The following is a 14697-nucleotide window of genomic DNA, read 5'->3' on the forward strand; positions in this document are numbered from 1 at the left end:
GTGTCATCTGGAGCTGTGTAACATGTACATTTAGCCTTACAAATCTCGATTCAAGGACAGGTTTTTAGAACACTCAGACCAAACTATCCCATGTTCTAAAATATGCAAGCTAGGTCAGTTGCCTACACATCTAGACTGCAACCATTTCTACCCTACCTGTTCCCACTATGAGGAATTATTTCTACTGCATCATATGGTGGTATAATGTCATCAGCGTCTATGGAAAGCACTTACGTATAGCTATAGGGAATGTCACATATCTACTGTAATGTGTTATCTAGGATATTATTCAGTATATCACAGGTAATTCTCATTATGAGAACTATAAAAAAAAATAAACACTACCAGTTGTGTCTCCATCTGCCTTTTCTCAACCCTCTTCTCCTTATGAGTTTCTCAGGCTCAAAAAGGCAGGTGCTCACACTCCCAGCCTCTCTTGCAGGTTTGAATGGCCATGATGACCCACTTCTGGCCAGTGTGACATAAACAGAAGTTGATGTAGGGGAATTCCAGGAAAGACCTTCCGCCATCCCATGAAAGACATTAGAGCAAAATTTCTCTCCTGCCCTGTACTTCCTTCCCCACTTCCTACCTTCGATAGTTGGAATACTGGCAGGCATCTCGCCACCAAGAGAAGACAAACCAAAGGATCAAAAGCAATGTACTGAAGATGGGAGAGCAAAAGATGAAAATAACTTGGATCTTTAGTGATCCTGAAGGGCCACCAAATAAACCTTTGGATGCTTACCTCTACACTTCCTATTGAGTGAGATAATCAAACATCTTCATTATGAAGTCGCTATTAGTCGTCCATTGTTATTTATTTCTGATAGTATTCATAAGTGATACAGGATTCAGAAAGAAAATTTAATTGAAATTTATACAAAGAATTTGGAATTTTCCTAAAGATTTGGGTTTGTATGTGTTTTTTTCTTCTCATTGTATCATGAACATAAAAATAAATAATATTTTCTTTTTTGTGGTGGCTTCTGTAAAAGTTAAATCAAGTTTTTTATCTACTTGATATAAAGAGTTTTGTTACACATTTTATTTTGTTTTAGATTTGTTGTTGTTGTTGTTGTTGTTGTTTTGGTCTCATTCCTGACTTTATTTTCTTCTTCTTTGGCAAAAATTTCTCACTATTCCCAAAATTTCACAATTCTCTCATTTTTCTTATTCAGCAAAACACTTCTCTACTTCAAGTTTTATCACGGACCAAGACTGATCAACTAAATGTGAATAGATGTGTTCTATATCAGCTTCCCTAGAACACAAAGCCTGAATCAAGGATGAAAGGTAGATGCTTTTTGGCAAGGCATAAATTCAGAGGATCCAGGATGAGGACGAAGGCAAGTGAGCCATGCAAGATGTAAAATGATGTTTCAACAACACAAAGCTGATTGTTTGGCAGTTGCATCTATTTCATGCATAGAACTTCTCCAGATGGACTACCAAGAAACACTGTGCTTCAAAGAATTTGATAAGGACTATGAAAGGGTACATATGATAAAGAAGAGAGAAATCGGGTTTCCTCCATTCTTCTATGTTGGTCCAAACTTACCCCATGGAGAATTACCTGCACAACCTAGATTGTATTTGACCCATTGGCAGGCACTCAGAGACCCAGCACCATGTGCTCTGGCATTCACCTAAGTTCAGATAGGATGACACAGCCAAACAATTTAGGTATGAAGCCTGGCTGATCAGTAGAGGCCAAGTAGAGAGCTTTCTGAGGGCAAAAGGCTGAATCTGCCCTAGGTGTCCAACTGCCAGACCTAACAGACAGGCAAAGTGAATCAAATAGCTGGAGGTCACAGAAGGGTCCAACACCCAGGGACTCCGAGGAGCTACAGAAGAGAAGCGTATAATGTCTCAGCCACTTCCTTAAGGGGAAGCTGCTCGCTCCCCACGCCGTAATTTGATTTTCCTACAGACTAAAATTTAAACATGGTGTGGTGCTGATCAAAGCAAAAAGAAAGAACAATGCCCTCACCAAGCAGAGCTGTCCCTAGACTACCCACCTATCTCTGAACGATTACATTAGAGATACATAATTTTCCATCCAGTGTGAGCAATTGTATAAATTAGTCTTTTAGTTTCAATGGCATCAGTTATTTTTCTTTATTTTCTTTTTTTCTTTCACAGTATTTTAATTTATGCCATTTTCTAACATTCTTTATATTCTTGTAAGAGTGTTTGACTTCCTTTTGGAAGAATATACCTTGTGCCATTTGTTTGCAACTCCAAATCCCTACCTACACCTTTCCACCTGCCTTCTTCCCCACTGGCAGATGACATTAATGGGCTCTTCCTTGCTTTCCGGCTTCCAGTTAGAATTAACAATGGGGATATCAGCAAGAAATCAGAGATGAGTAGAAAACATTACGGGATTTTTTCTGCTGGGATCCCCTGCCTCAACCTGGCTGACCTTCTCCAATGAAGGTCACTGCTCCTCTCAAGACAGCCCTCTCAAGAAAATTTGCTCCTTCTGGGTCCTAGTAATCACTCTCTCTCTCCTCATTCCCCTGGGCCTAGAGGTGGTACCAGCTCCATGGTTACTAATCCAGTGTTACTGTACTATTTCTTGTGGTTTCTATCAAGCCCACACTTCTGTAATTGGTTCTTATGTAAATACATTTTCTTGGAATATTCTTAATTTATGCTTGACATCTGTTTTCTGTTGGGACCCTGATTGCAACAAAACAAAACATTGTGTAAGTATATAAAATTTCCAGATATCTCTCTCCCTATTCCTTCCCTTTACCATCACTGCATCTCTCATCTTTATTTGCCCTTAATGTGTGTCAAGCTTTGTGGTTACTAGAAAAAGCAGCATCTAACAGAGAAGAGGAACTTATGCTTTTCTGACTCTTCTCTGATTTTGTATAATTTTTCTCTTCCTCCCACATTTATTTAAAGAAGAGCCACATTCAACATCATCACAGGATCTGCAAGGGTAATGTTGGTTGGTTTCCATTACATTTCTTCACGAAAGATATTTTTCAAAAAATAATGAATGCCTATATACCAGATTTTAGTCTTTACTCTGCCTTAACTTCTGTGTAATCCTTAAAATTCTTTTAACCTCCTCAGGCCCCAGTTTACTCATTTGTAAAGCAAGGGAACTAAATAAAAAATACTTTCAAGTTTCTTTCAACCCAAAATATCTATAAATGTATTATTATAATTAGGTCCTGAATGATAAATTGATAGATTTAAAAGACCAGTGTTTTACACAGGCTTTATAGACAGAAGGTACATATGTGTGCAGGTGTATTGATATATTTTTGTTTATGAAGAAATGTGTAGGTGTGTAATGCAATGTCTCTCTAATCTTGAAGTCATTATCCCAACAAACTAAGCACTCTAAAATATAGTTTTTACCCAGAGAAAAGTATACAAGTGTCAAGTGTTGCAAAACCCCTGAATGTCTTCCCATAGGAAGGGCATTCATTCAAAGACCATCATCAGCCTTTAATTTTCACCAAATTATGCTTCTATTAATCATCCACAGACTATCTGATCTAGAGCCCAACGATTGCACAAGACATACAAACTTACCATACTAATTTGTAAATTAGGAGGAAAGCAAAATCAAATAAAAAATCACTCCCCCATTTTATTATTCATTCCATCAGTGAAAGTAGTGAGAAATGACAACTGTCAGTTTTCAACTTGATATGGCACATATTAGAAAATAACCTGGGATTTAAATGAAAACTGCATATTTTGAAGTTAGCAAACAGGACACTAACAAATTTCTGGTCTCTCTAAACACAACTGAACATAGCGTTAATCTCCATGTCCGTAGGCAGGACTATTTGTTTATCATTGTAAGTTTAGCATCTACTACATCAGCTGATCCACAGTAGGCATTCAGAATATATTTGTCAAATTAACAAATGAATGGATGAAAGAATGTACTCCTCCCTCACAATTTAGACCATATGCAATACTGATCTTTCTGTCTAAAAACATTCTGGTAATTTAAGTTCTAAGTCTTATAAAAATGAACATAAAATTAGTGATCTAATTTTCTAACGTAAACACTTAATTGTCCCACAAAATGTATATCCAGATGCAAGCAAGTAATTGCATATGCAAAACAATAATTTGCAAGTAAAATGACTCACTTACATGTGTGAGGACATATTTTACAGGTGCAATTTAGGTGCAAATTTCTGAAATTTTGAACCCAGGCATTCAGCCCATCTAACAGTTTTACTGTCATGTGAAGAATAAAATAGAAAAGCTGTCTTGGTTCTGAAAGTGAGCACCTAGACTGCTATACCAAGCAGCTTAAGTCCTTAGGGTATTTGGGCAGGGGGAGTTAAAAATAATAACAAAGTTATTTCATTTGGGAATATAGTTCTTAACCCAAAAGTTACTGTAGTTTTAAATTTCAAATACATTTTCTCACCAGTTCATCCACTCTCACACGGAACTGCCTGCAGGCAAAATCAAGAAGTAGAGGAAATTTGTCTCAGGTCTCAGGAATCCATCTGTTGTTCTTCTGTTTTCTTCTTCTTTTCCCAATATTAAGGTCATTCCTCCATATCCAAAATTTTCAATAGTTAGCTAGCGTGAGAAACCAATTCAAAGCCTTAGCACCTCGTATTTCAATTATTTCTCACTCTCCTTACTAAGATCAAAATAAACTTGTCTACAGATGTTAAAGAAATAATCTACTAAATCTGACATGAATAGTAGTTATTAGGTGAGCTTAGTAATAATACAGATTCCATGGCCCAGTAGAAATAATGATTCTGTAGGGCTGTGATTGGGCCTAAGAATAAATATTTTAACAATTAGTCCAGGTAATTCTGATGTAGACTACCACATTTTGAGAAACATGCCTTTAAAGCTCCAGTTTTTACTTTCCAAGGTGACATGTAACTAAAAATAAGAGTTAAACTATTAAAAGTTAGTAATAGATGATAGGTTTTAGCATGAGAATTAAAAAGACCCGAGACTTAGCTGAAATCGTTGAGGCAGTCCAGCATAATGGGAGAAACTCGAATCATGAATTTAGTTGGACTTTGCTCTGAAAGTGTACTCCTCCCTTTGTGAAATATATAACAGTGGACAAATTCCTGAACTTCTCTGAGCCTCAGTTTCCTTGAGAAAGGATTTAATTAAACCTTTGCTTCCAGGTTTGGGAGGATTGAATGGCAGTAAAGGAAAGAGCCCAGGAAGCTGAGAAGCACATGGAAGCAGAGCTCTGTCTCTGGAGTTGTAAAGGAGCAGCTGAATATGTCCTGAGAGCCTGGCAGTGTCAGGAACTTGGACTCAGACTGAGAGGTTTTGCAGGGAGCAGTGAAGGCAGTCTAGGTGGTGAGCTGCATAGACCAAACTCTCAGAATCAGACCTGTATCATAATATTTCAGTGGACATCAGCACTGATAGATGAAGTTACCAGGAATTAGGTTCAAATCCTAGCATTTTCTAAGACCCCTGAATGAAAATGCAAAGCATGAAATTAAAGAAGAAAAAGAGCCCCAATTTGATTAAGTGGTGTCAACTGATGAATGAAAAGGTTCATACATTTGTAAAGTGGAGCTTTATTTCTCATAAAGGATTGTAGCCTGCAGGGTGGCCATTCTGACAGGCTGGGAAACATAGCCTCCTTCCAGAAGCCAGAAACAGACATTTCGAGGGTGGGAAGAATAAGACAGAGATGTATGCGGAATGAGGTGGCTGACTATACATATTCAATAAGCTATAGGAGGAGTCATGAATATTTATGAAAGGAGAAACATGCGCAGGTGCAATTGAGTTCATGCCTCTCCATGGGACCCCAGCTTCAAAAATGGCGGCATTAACATGATCTGAGAGTGAAGTTTTCAGCCCTCCGACATCAAAAGGTGAAGCAGAGGACACAAAAACCCTCACTGCTCATTCTTCAAAGACTGGCCCCAACCACTTCGTGGTCAGTGGTTTCTTATGGGGAAGGAATGCTGATTGGTTGTGCAGAAACTGCAAAAGGGAGTGGCAGTACTCAGGCAGTTGGGTGAAATCAGCAGTAAAATTTCTCCAAAGGGCTTGTTTCTGTTTAACCCTTAGGGAAGAAAGCCTAAGAGTGGTTAGCAAGGGAAGGGATATAACGGGACATGTCCATCCTCACATCCTGTCATGGCCAGGGGCTCAGCTTCCGAGTTTTCTTTGGCATCCCCTTGGCAAAGAAATGGTCCACTCAGTCGATTGGGGTCTTAGAATTTTATTTTTATTTCTTCATGGGTATAACTCAGTGAGCTATAGGGGATTCAAAGTAGAGAGAAATTTTAATTCCTGAAAACTTAAGAAAGTTTTATGTATTACCCACCTGATTGATGAACACCTGAGGTGTTCTCCCTTTGTAATGTGCTGAACAGGATGCTTTACACAGAGTAATGTGTTCAAAAAGTGCTGACTTTCTCACTAGTCACCTAGGGCAAGCAGGTCAAGGAATAAAAGTAAAAAAAGAACTACGGTAGCAGGCTGATCTTTCAATGCCCTGGCTGACAAGCTTGCATTAAAATAAATTATGTCATTAGGAAAAAGTAAGATGTATGATTGTGTGCTGCCTACTATGAGATTTTATAAAACATGGCCCCTGCCCTCTGAATATACATAAGGAAGGCAGATAAGTCTAGACCTCATGGAAGCTAGCTATTGATCAAGACAGATTTCAAAGGCAAATGAGAGCTTGGAAGGAGTGACTTTTCAAAACTGGAAAAAGACTAGTAGGAGACTGGCCTTGCACAGCAGTTGATGGGCCACTAACATACTTTACCTAAAGTCATCTGCCACCCACTATGAAGTAAAGCCATGATGCAAAGCTACTATTTCCTGTCCTCTCCTAAATAGAAATAAAAGGAGATGATTTTTGAATGAATTGTCCCACCTTATTAGTTGCCATCCAGTGAGCATCTACCATAAGCCTCGTCTGGCCCTGAACTAGAAACTTCATGCATGTTTCTTATTCTTTCAATGAGGCTGATGTTATTGTGTCCACTTTTTGCAAAGAATCCAAGAATCAAGTGAAGGAACCTACCCAGTGCCACAGACTAAGCTGGGTTCCACTCAGCCCTATCTGACACCAAAGCCTACTAGGTGCCACTGTCTCTGGCCCATGGTTTTCCATGAAGTCACTGAGCCTAACTAAAGGTAAGAATCAAGCTCCATTCCTTCCTCTGTAGTTTCTACCTCTTTTCTTCTTCATTTATCCCAAAATAATCACACTACCATTTCTACAAAGTAATGCACCCTGGCATATCAGTTACATATCTGTTTTAAAAGAATAAAAAATTAATAAAAAAAGAAAATATTAATTTCAATGCAATAGCAAATAATTTTGTTATTGGTTGCTCTAAAATTTACTGAAAAGTAGCCTGTGGAGAATATTCCCAATTTTACTCTCTTTAGCTTCGTTCTCTTCCAGCCTAAAATCCTCAAAAAAAAGCTTATGTTGTATTTTTTTCCAAAAACATTTACTTTCTTACATGAAGAACACAATTTTGAATATTTGTCTCAAACTGTTGTAAATAGAAGCTTAAAAATAAAAACAGCATCTACTATACCCGTAGCCTCTATAGTGTGGCACTTTCCTATAGAAAATGTGCTGAATTTCAGTCAAAACACATTTTTTTTCCTTTTAGTATGTGACTCAAATTGAACTTTTCTCCTACTAGTTTTGCTGAGAGTGAGATTATAATCAAATGTTACATAACAATAGTAAAATATTACAGCACACCATGCCTTTCATCACTGTAGCCTATCCAAGTGTTTGTCCCAAGGTGAATCTGCCTTTTACTATTGAAAAATTGATGCTGGAGACAGTTATACATCTTGCCAGAGGCCACGCAAAGCCAACAGTAGAAATACGAAGTTAATCATGGAATCAAGTATCCCTTTTTCCCTTGTGTTTACTTTTAGATATCTCTACTCCAAAAACTTATATTTTTAAGAAAAAAATTTTTATTTAGTGCACATTTTCTAGTAAGTCCATTATTTGGTTGTAAACTTCTTGAGGGAAGGAGCAATTCTATTGATTCTTGGTATTTAGCAATGTACATCCGATGGAAATTTGTTATAATTACATAATTAATTATATGTCTTCCTTTCCTTATTTCAGAAAGTATTTAGAGGAGCTTTCCGGAGCAGGTAAACTTAGGATATAAGCATATAAACTTAGGATATGCTCTTTCCAGAGCATATAAACATATACAATATAACAAATTAAAAGTGAAAGTGAAATATAATGTAAAATATTGTGTGAGATGTAGAAGCAAGATGAAAGGTAAAGCCTGGGGATGTGGCTAAAATGTGTTTACAATCTTGCAAAATGTTATCCTGGCTACAAATGGCTCCCATATTTACTTCTAAACTTACTAATAGCAAGTAAGAAAAGGGGAATTAGATCAGTTATCCCATTCACAGAAACCGACTACTCAAAAAACCACCTACTGCCAAAGAGAAGGAATCTTCTTGATACAACAAACAGATACATACCCTCCAATTGACTGTTACATATGTGTTAAGTAACTTGTAGCGATTGATTTTGTTTTGGTTTAGTTTGGTTGGTTGGTTGGTTGGTTGGTTTTCTACACATTTCTCTGCCTCTAGGAACTTGGCAACTTACTGATACATTTACAAGCTAGTAATATCCTAAGCTAAACAATGTCTCTTATTCATAAATTTGAGTTTAACAATATCAAATCATGTCCCTTGATGGCTTGTGAAATGCTAAAAATTGGCAGAGTGCCGTGATTACAGTCATTCCTAGGATTTGATCAATAAGAAACATTCTGATCTCTGTATTGTCTATCCATTTCTCTCTTGACCCATATAGGTTCTTAATCTTCTAGACTTTCCTACAAAATCTAGGTTTCTGGAATTCCCCTGACACAGGTAGGCAGCAGCCAAGCGAGAAGGCAGTAGTGCCACCTGGTGCTCAAAGAGATCAGAGCTTGTACATACCTACTCTCCCACTTCCTGCTCTTCCCACCACTTCTAATAAGATTGCCTATAAACAGTACCCACCCCCTTCTTGAGCCTTCCACACTTAGCCCTCAGTATGCATTCTGCAATGCCTTCTCCCATTCATTCTCCCTCCCAGGCTGCCTTCGATGCTCATTTTATCAGTTTTCACTTGTAAACACATTGAATGGTGGGAGGAGAGTCACATGATGTGAGTAACCCCACAATCCTGGCTGGTACCAACTCCAGTGTTAAAATATAGATGTACCAAAGTAAAAATATTTATTGCATTTTTGGGCATTGAACATTGAAAGGATTCCAAATATCGAGGACCAGGGAGGAAATAAGCACAGATGCCGCCATTTGGTGGGTTGTTGTTGTTGTACATTTCAGAGACAAAATACAGTAAATGTTTTACAGACATAGTTGCATTACTATGCGTCCCCTGACATATTGTGCTTGTCACTTTATTATTTAGCATTTATGCGGTATTTTATCTGTCCTATATTATCTTTCACAAGCCTATCAAATAGACTATTTTTATTCCTATGCACAAGCTTGTCACAAATGACCAGACATGTTAAAGTTCCCTCTCATCATGCTGAAAGTTCCTAGTGAAAGCTGAAGGAAATTTCAATGCCTTGTCCTTTGCCTTCTATTAACTGATTCACGAAATGACCACTAAAGTCCTAATAATGTATGAGGAAAGGAAATAGATATAAAAAATATAGGTCTGTATTCATGGAGCTTTCTACTCTGATGGCCTGGGGATTCCTGAGCATCAAACGAAAATTTGTATCACAATGTGAGTGCCCTACCTAGGTTAATCAACTAGAATTAAGTTATGCACCATAGAGTATAATCATTTGATGTGTTTGTACTAAACTCCTGAGTATGGCACAAGAGAGAGGGAGAGAGAGAAACACAGAAAGAAACAGTTTAAATGTGCAGCTAATTCCCCACACTGTTCCTTTCAGTGAGCATATACCCTACTGTATGCATGTGACAGAAGATGGCAGTCAATGGTTCTCAGCCTTAGCCCCTCATGCACGTACCTCTCAGTGTAGAGCACTCAGTATGTGTCTAGTTTTAAAGACACTATGTGTCTTTATTATATATAACCACGAAACACAAACTAAACATAATCCAACTGCTTTACATCTGCTTAATTAATGAAAGCGCAACTGGTCCCAATATCTGAGGGAAGCCTGCTCTATGTAGGACTCACGGAGCAATAGTATGTCAGTCTCAATGTGGCATGAATGTAGACTTAACACATTCTATTTGATGGGCTATTTAAGGTATTTTCAAGGGTGATATAACTATTTGTGATTTCCACTTTATGCCTTAATTTCAGACCCTGACACCCAAGGAGATGTAACTCAAATGTTAAAGTTGATCTGGGGGAAGGAGGAAGGAATGTGACTTCTTGCTTACATGTGTCAGGGAAGGTCTGACAAAGGAGATGGCCTTTAAGCTGAGTCTTAAAGAATGACTGGGATTTGTCTAGGATAGTTGGGAGGATAGAGTACTCCAAGCAGAGGAAACAGCAATCTGCAGAGGCAGAACTCTCTAAGTGATGGCATTTTCTAAGTATTCTAAATAATTTGATATGGTCAAAAGTTAAGGTACATGTGATGCTGAAACTCTATTTTTTATTTATTGGGACATCAAAGATAATTGTTAAACAGAAAAGTAGCATGATAACTGTGTCCCACAAAGGGGCCGTCTGGTGTCTGTGTAAAGACAGCATTTGAAGTGACCAAAGAAGGAGCAGAGATAAGTTTGGAAACTATTGCCTAGGTTCATGTGAGAAACAATAACAGATTAAACTAAGACACTGGCAACAGGAGGGAGTGGAATGTACAGTTTTTAAAGAATATTGGAGTCAGAAATGACAGAATTTGGTGACAGATTGGATGCAGGAGATGGCATTTTTCCAAATTCAAAGATATCTAAAAAGTTGATTTAGTCAAGCCCTGAAGAAGTAAAGCAGCTACATATTTATAAATTTGCTCCAACTCATGAGAGGGTTGTGGGAGTTACAAATGTAACCAAAAGCAAATCACCAATTAAGGATCCTAGGAAGAATAACCTTCATTGATTTTACAGAGAATCTTTCCCAGAAACAGCCATACCAAAGTTGCTTCTCCATTAATTATAAAACAATAATTCTTAAAAGCCTTGCCTATGATATCATTCAAAGTCCAAAATACAAAATTATATATAAGAAACCATACCATATTTTGGAATTTAATGTATGGAAAAATGGTCTCTGCTAAGAAAGTTGTCTTACTTAATAAAAGACTGCATGAAAGATATATCTCTCTTTTTTCCTAGGCTTACTAGGAAGCTCAAAATTAAATTTATAATCAGTCTTAGGGTCATGTGTGGTGGCTCGCACCCGTAATCCCAGCACTTTGGCAGGCCAAGGCAGGAGGATCATTTGAGCCCAGGAGTTTGAGACCAGCCCTAGCAATATAGCGAGACCCTGTCTCTAAAAAAAATTTTTTAAACTAGCTGGGCCTGGTGGTATGCACCTGTAGTCCTGGCTATTCAGAAGGCTCAGGTGGGAGGATCATGAGCCAAGGGGTCAAGGTTGCAATGAGCTATGATTGTGCCATTGTACAATCTGCCCAGGCAACAGAGCAAGACCCTGTCTCTAAATAAATAAATAGATAATAAAATCAGTCTTGATGAGATGGTTAATTATATGTGTCAACTTGATTAGGCCATGGTAGCCAGATACTGGATCAAACATTATTCTAGATGTTTCTGTGAAGATTTTTTTAGGTGCAATGATCATTTAAAGCAGTAAACTTTGAATAAATAAAACAAATGAAACAAATTATTCTCCACAATGTGGGTTGGCTTTATCCAATCAGTAAAATACCTTAATAGAAAAAGACTGATCTTTCTCAAGGAAAAGAGAATTCTGCCAGCAGGCTGCATTTGAATCTGAATTGTGAGTCTGGGTCCCCAGCCCCCCACCTACCCTGCAGATATGTGTATTAAGGAATATATACATACCGAGAGAGCAACATATATATAGAAACATATGTATACAGCATATATGTACAAATATATCTATTTAGCAGATATATAAATATATATACAGCAGATATATATAAATATAAATATCTACTATTGGTTCTGTTTCTCTGGAGAACCATGACTAATAGACTCAGCAATTATACTGGTCCTGACAATTTCTTTTCCTTCTTTTGCAAAATCTTAATTTTTTGTTTGTTTTTATGCTTGTTATATATATCTTATTGTAAATACATCATGTTTGGGGGATGTCTTTCAAAATTAGAAAATGTGTTTTGAAATTTAAACACACTAAAATCAGACAGACTGTGCTACGTACTTTTATTTTTCATGTCAATTCTTAAACAACACTGTATGATAAAGGATATAGTCCTTCAATAAAGAGGAGAAAATTGAGCCTTAGGAAATTTACATGACATTTTTAACTTCCAAGCCCTGCAGATAACAGAGCTGTGATGGAATTCGAGATCGAAGTGATTCTAAGTGACCCCCCAACACACAATGAAGCCTCTGCAAAGAAAAACTTAAATTAAAATAGAACACAAACTCTGAAGGCCTTTGCTAGACTTATTTTAAGTGAAACCTCTTGTGACTCAATTTACCTTTTGGCTTGGAAATGACAACTTCTAAATGAAGTATTCTTTCTTATAAAGGACAGGGATCCATCACACAACAAGTTAGGCCAAAAGAGGACAGTGGCTCTTTCTTGAATCCTCAGGATCAAAATCAAAGTTTCTAGGCCTCAGAAACTACAGGAAGCATAAAGTCAAATACTTCCCAGTCTTTTTCCCACTCCCGTATCTTCTTTCCCCTCCTCTAAAAGTTGGCTTACTTCTCTCCCTCTTCAGACAAGGTTGCTGGGTTTCCTGGGCCACATGGCTGAAAATAGCCAATGACAAGAGCACCTGGGTTTATATTCCATGAGTTTCAAGAGACAGGTAAAATACATATTTTTTTTTCTGAAATCAACTTTCAAGGAAAGACATTGATTAGTCCAATTTAGATCAGGTATCTACACCTAGTAAAATTAGTGGAATCAGAGGCTTTGGGTATGAAGTAGATAGCATGTGTCATGTGATGAGGAGAACTACCAAAAGTGATCCTGAGAGCTCCTTTATAATTGCCTGAACAATGAACCGGCTAGGCCCAGAGTTGGGGGAAGGCAGGACAATGGGGAGAAAGGTGAAAGGAAGATTCCCTCTTTCTTCTCTCAGTAGGGGCTGCTGCACTCCCTTCTCTCTGTAGGAGGTAACTCCCATTATCTCTCAAGTTCCCAAGTGTTGGATAGTTGGAATTACCAAATTCCTGATGTGAAGGGCTGGCACTCAAATCCACATTGTCTAGTACCAAAGTACACTGGTTATCCTCCACTGATGGTTGCCCTCATGATTTCTCTATAAAAGGAACACCCCCAGGAGCATGAAGTCCCCCTAATGGAACATAGATAACTCCACATTGCCTGTCCAGTAGGGTATCGGGCCCTGGGAAGTCTCTCTGTGGGAAAAAGAGAGGAAAAAGGCTAGACCGTCTCAGCTAATCCTGTCCTTGCAATTTTCTTCTTTGCTTTATAAAGCCTATTCCTTAAACCAGTGATTCTGATTCCTCAGGTGTGATTCCTAGACCAGAAGCATTAGCACTAGCAGGGAATTTGTTAGAATTGCAAATACACGGACCTGACTCCACACCAACTCAAATCAGAAACTCTGGGAGTGGAACACGGAAATCTACTTTACCAAGCACTCTGTGTGATTCTGATGTTTGCTAAAATTTGAGAACCACTAAATTCATGCCATGTGATACTGTGAAATTAGTCCTGACCCCTTGAACAATAGCACAATTTTCCCAAATGGGTCAGCTGCTCAACCCAAGATCAATCAATGTTCAAGTAAAAAAGTTGTGTTGTATTAACATGGTGACTCCCACTGAAACCATATAAATGTAATCTCATCCTCAATCTTACTCCTTTTCTCTACTGGAGGGAGGTGAGAGAAATGTGAACTTAGAGTGGCCTTGTGTACCAACAACTTCTGTGGTTCTCATCATATTCTGAGCCACAGTGTTGGCATCAAACAGCTCCAAAATAAATTTCTGTGTCCAACATTCTAACCAGAGATATCCCTCACAAACACACCACAATTCATATTGTCTTGGACATAAATAAATGCTCGAACACAAAAGTGTCTATACAATTACCTGACATTACATTTTGTAGTGCTTATGTCCTACCCATGATTTCTTGCACCAGCAGCTGCTGAGTAAATCAAGATTGATCTCCTAGGACTGAACATCCTCCACTACTTTAAGTTAAAAATATCAGCTTGTTACTTTTTTTCATTCTTCTTATTATCTTTTAACCTTATTCTTATCCTTTTATCCTTTATTCCCTATTCCCATTCCAGAGTCAAATCTTTTCAAGGGAATTAAAACTATTAGCCAACATACCAGGTTAGAGGAGGTTTGGGATGGAAGTTGATACCCAAATCTTAGCACTCTATCTCTTCAAAATTCTGCGACTATACATAAAAAGCTGAGAAAGATGAAGCACAGCATTTATTTTATTGCTCAAAGTGCAGAACTCTCTGGCAAAATGGACTGGAAAACCAGGCACAGATCTGAGGCTAAATTCTAGCTTCCACATGAATGGAGGTTGGCCAAGTTCATAGAGCAAATCTCAAACTGAACAGCTTA

General features: G+C 37.9%; 1 long non-coding RNA gene across 1 annotated transcript; it reads left to right on the plus strand.

Annotated features, from left to right (window-relative positions):
• The first annotated feature begins 542 nt into the window (after positions 1-542).
• Positions 543-12558, plus strand: LOC129044573 (uncharacterized). The gene is made up of 3 exons (XR_008504707.1): positions 543-766; positions 1182-1497; positions 12451-12558. It is a non-coding gene; the product is annotated as an uncharacterized LOC129044573 (long non-coding RNA).
• Positions 12559-14697: the final 2139 nt, after the last annotated feature.

Source organism: Pongo pygmaeus, chromosome 13, assembly GCF_028885625.2.
Source record: "Pongo pygmaeus isolate AG05252 chromosome 13, NHGRI_mPonPyg2-v2.0_pri, whole genome shotgun sequence".
Lineage (NCBI taxonomy): Eukaryota > Metazoa > Chordata > Mammalia > Primates > Hominidae > Pongo > Pongo pygmaeus.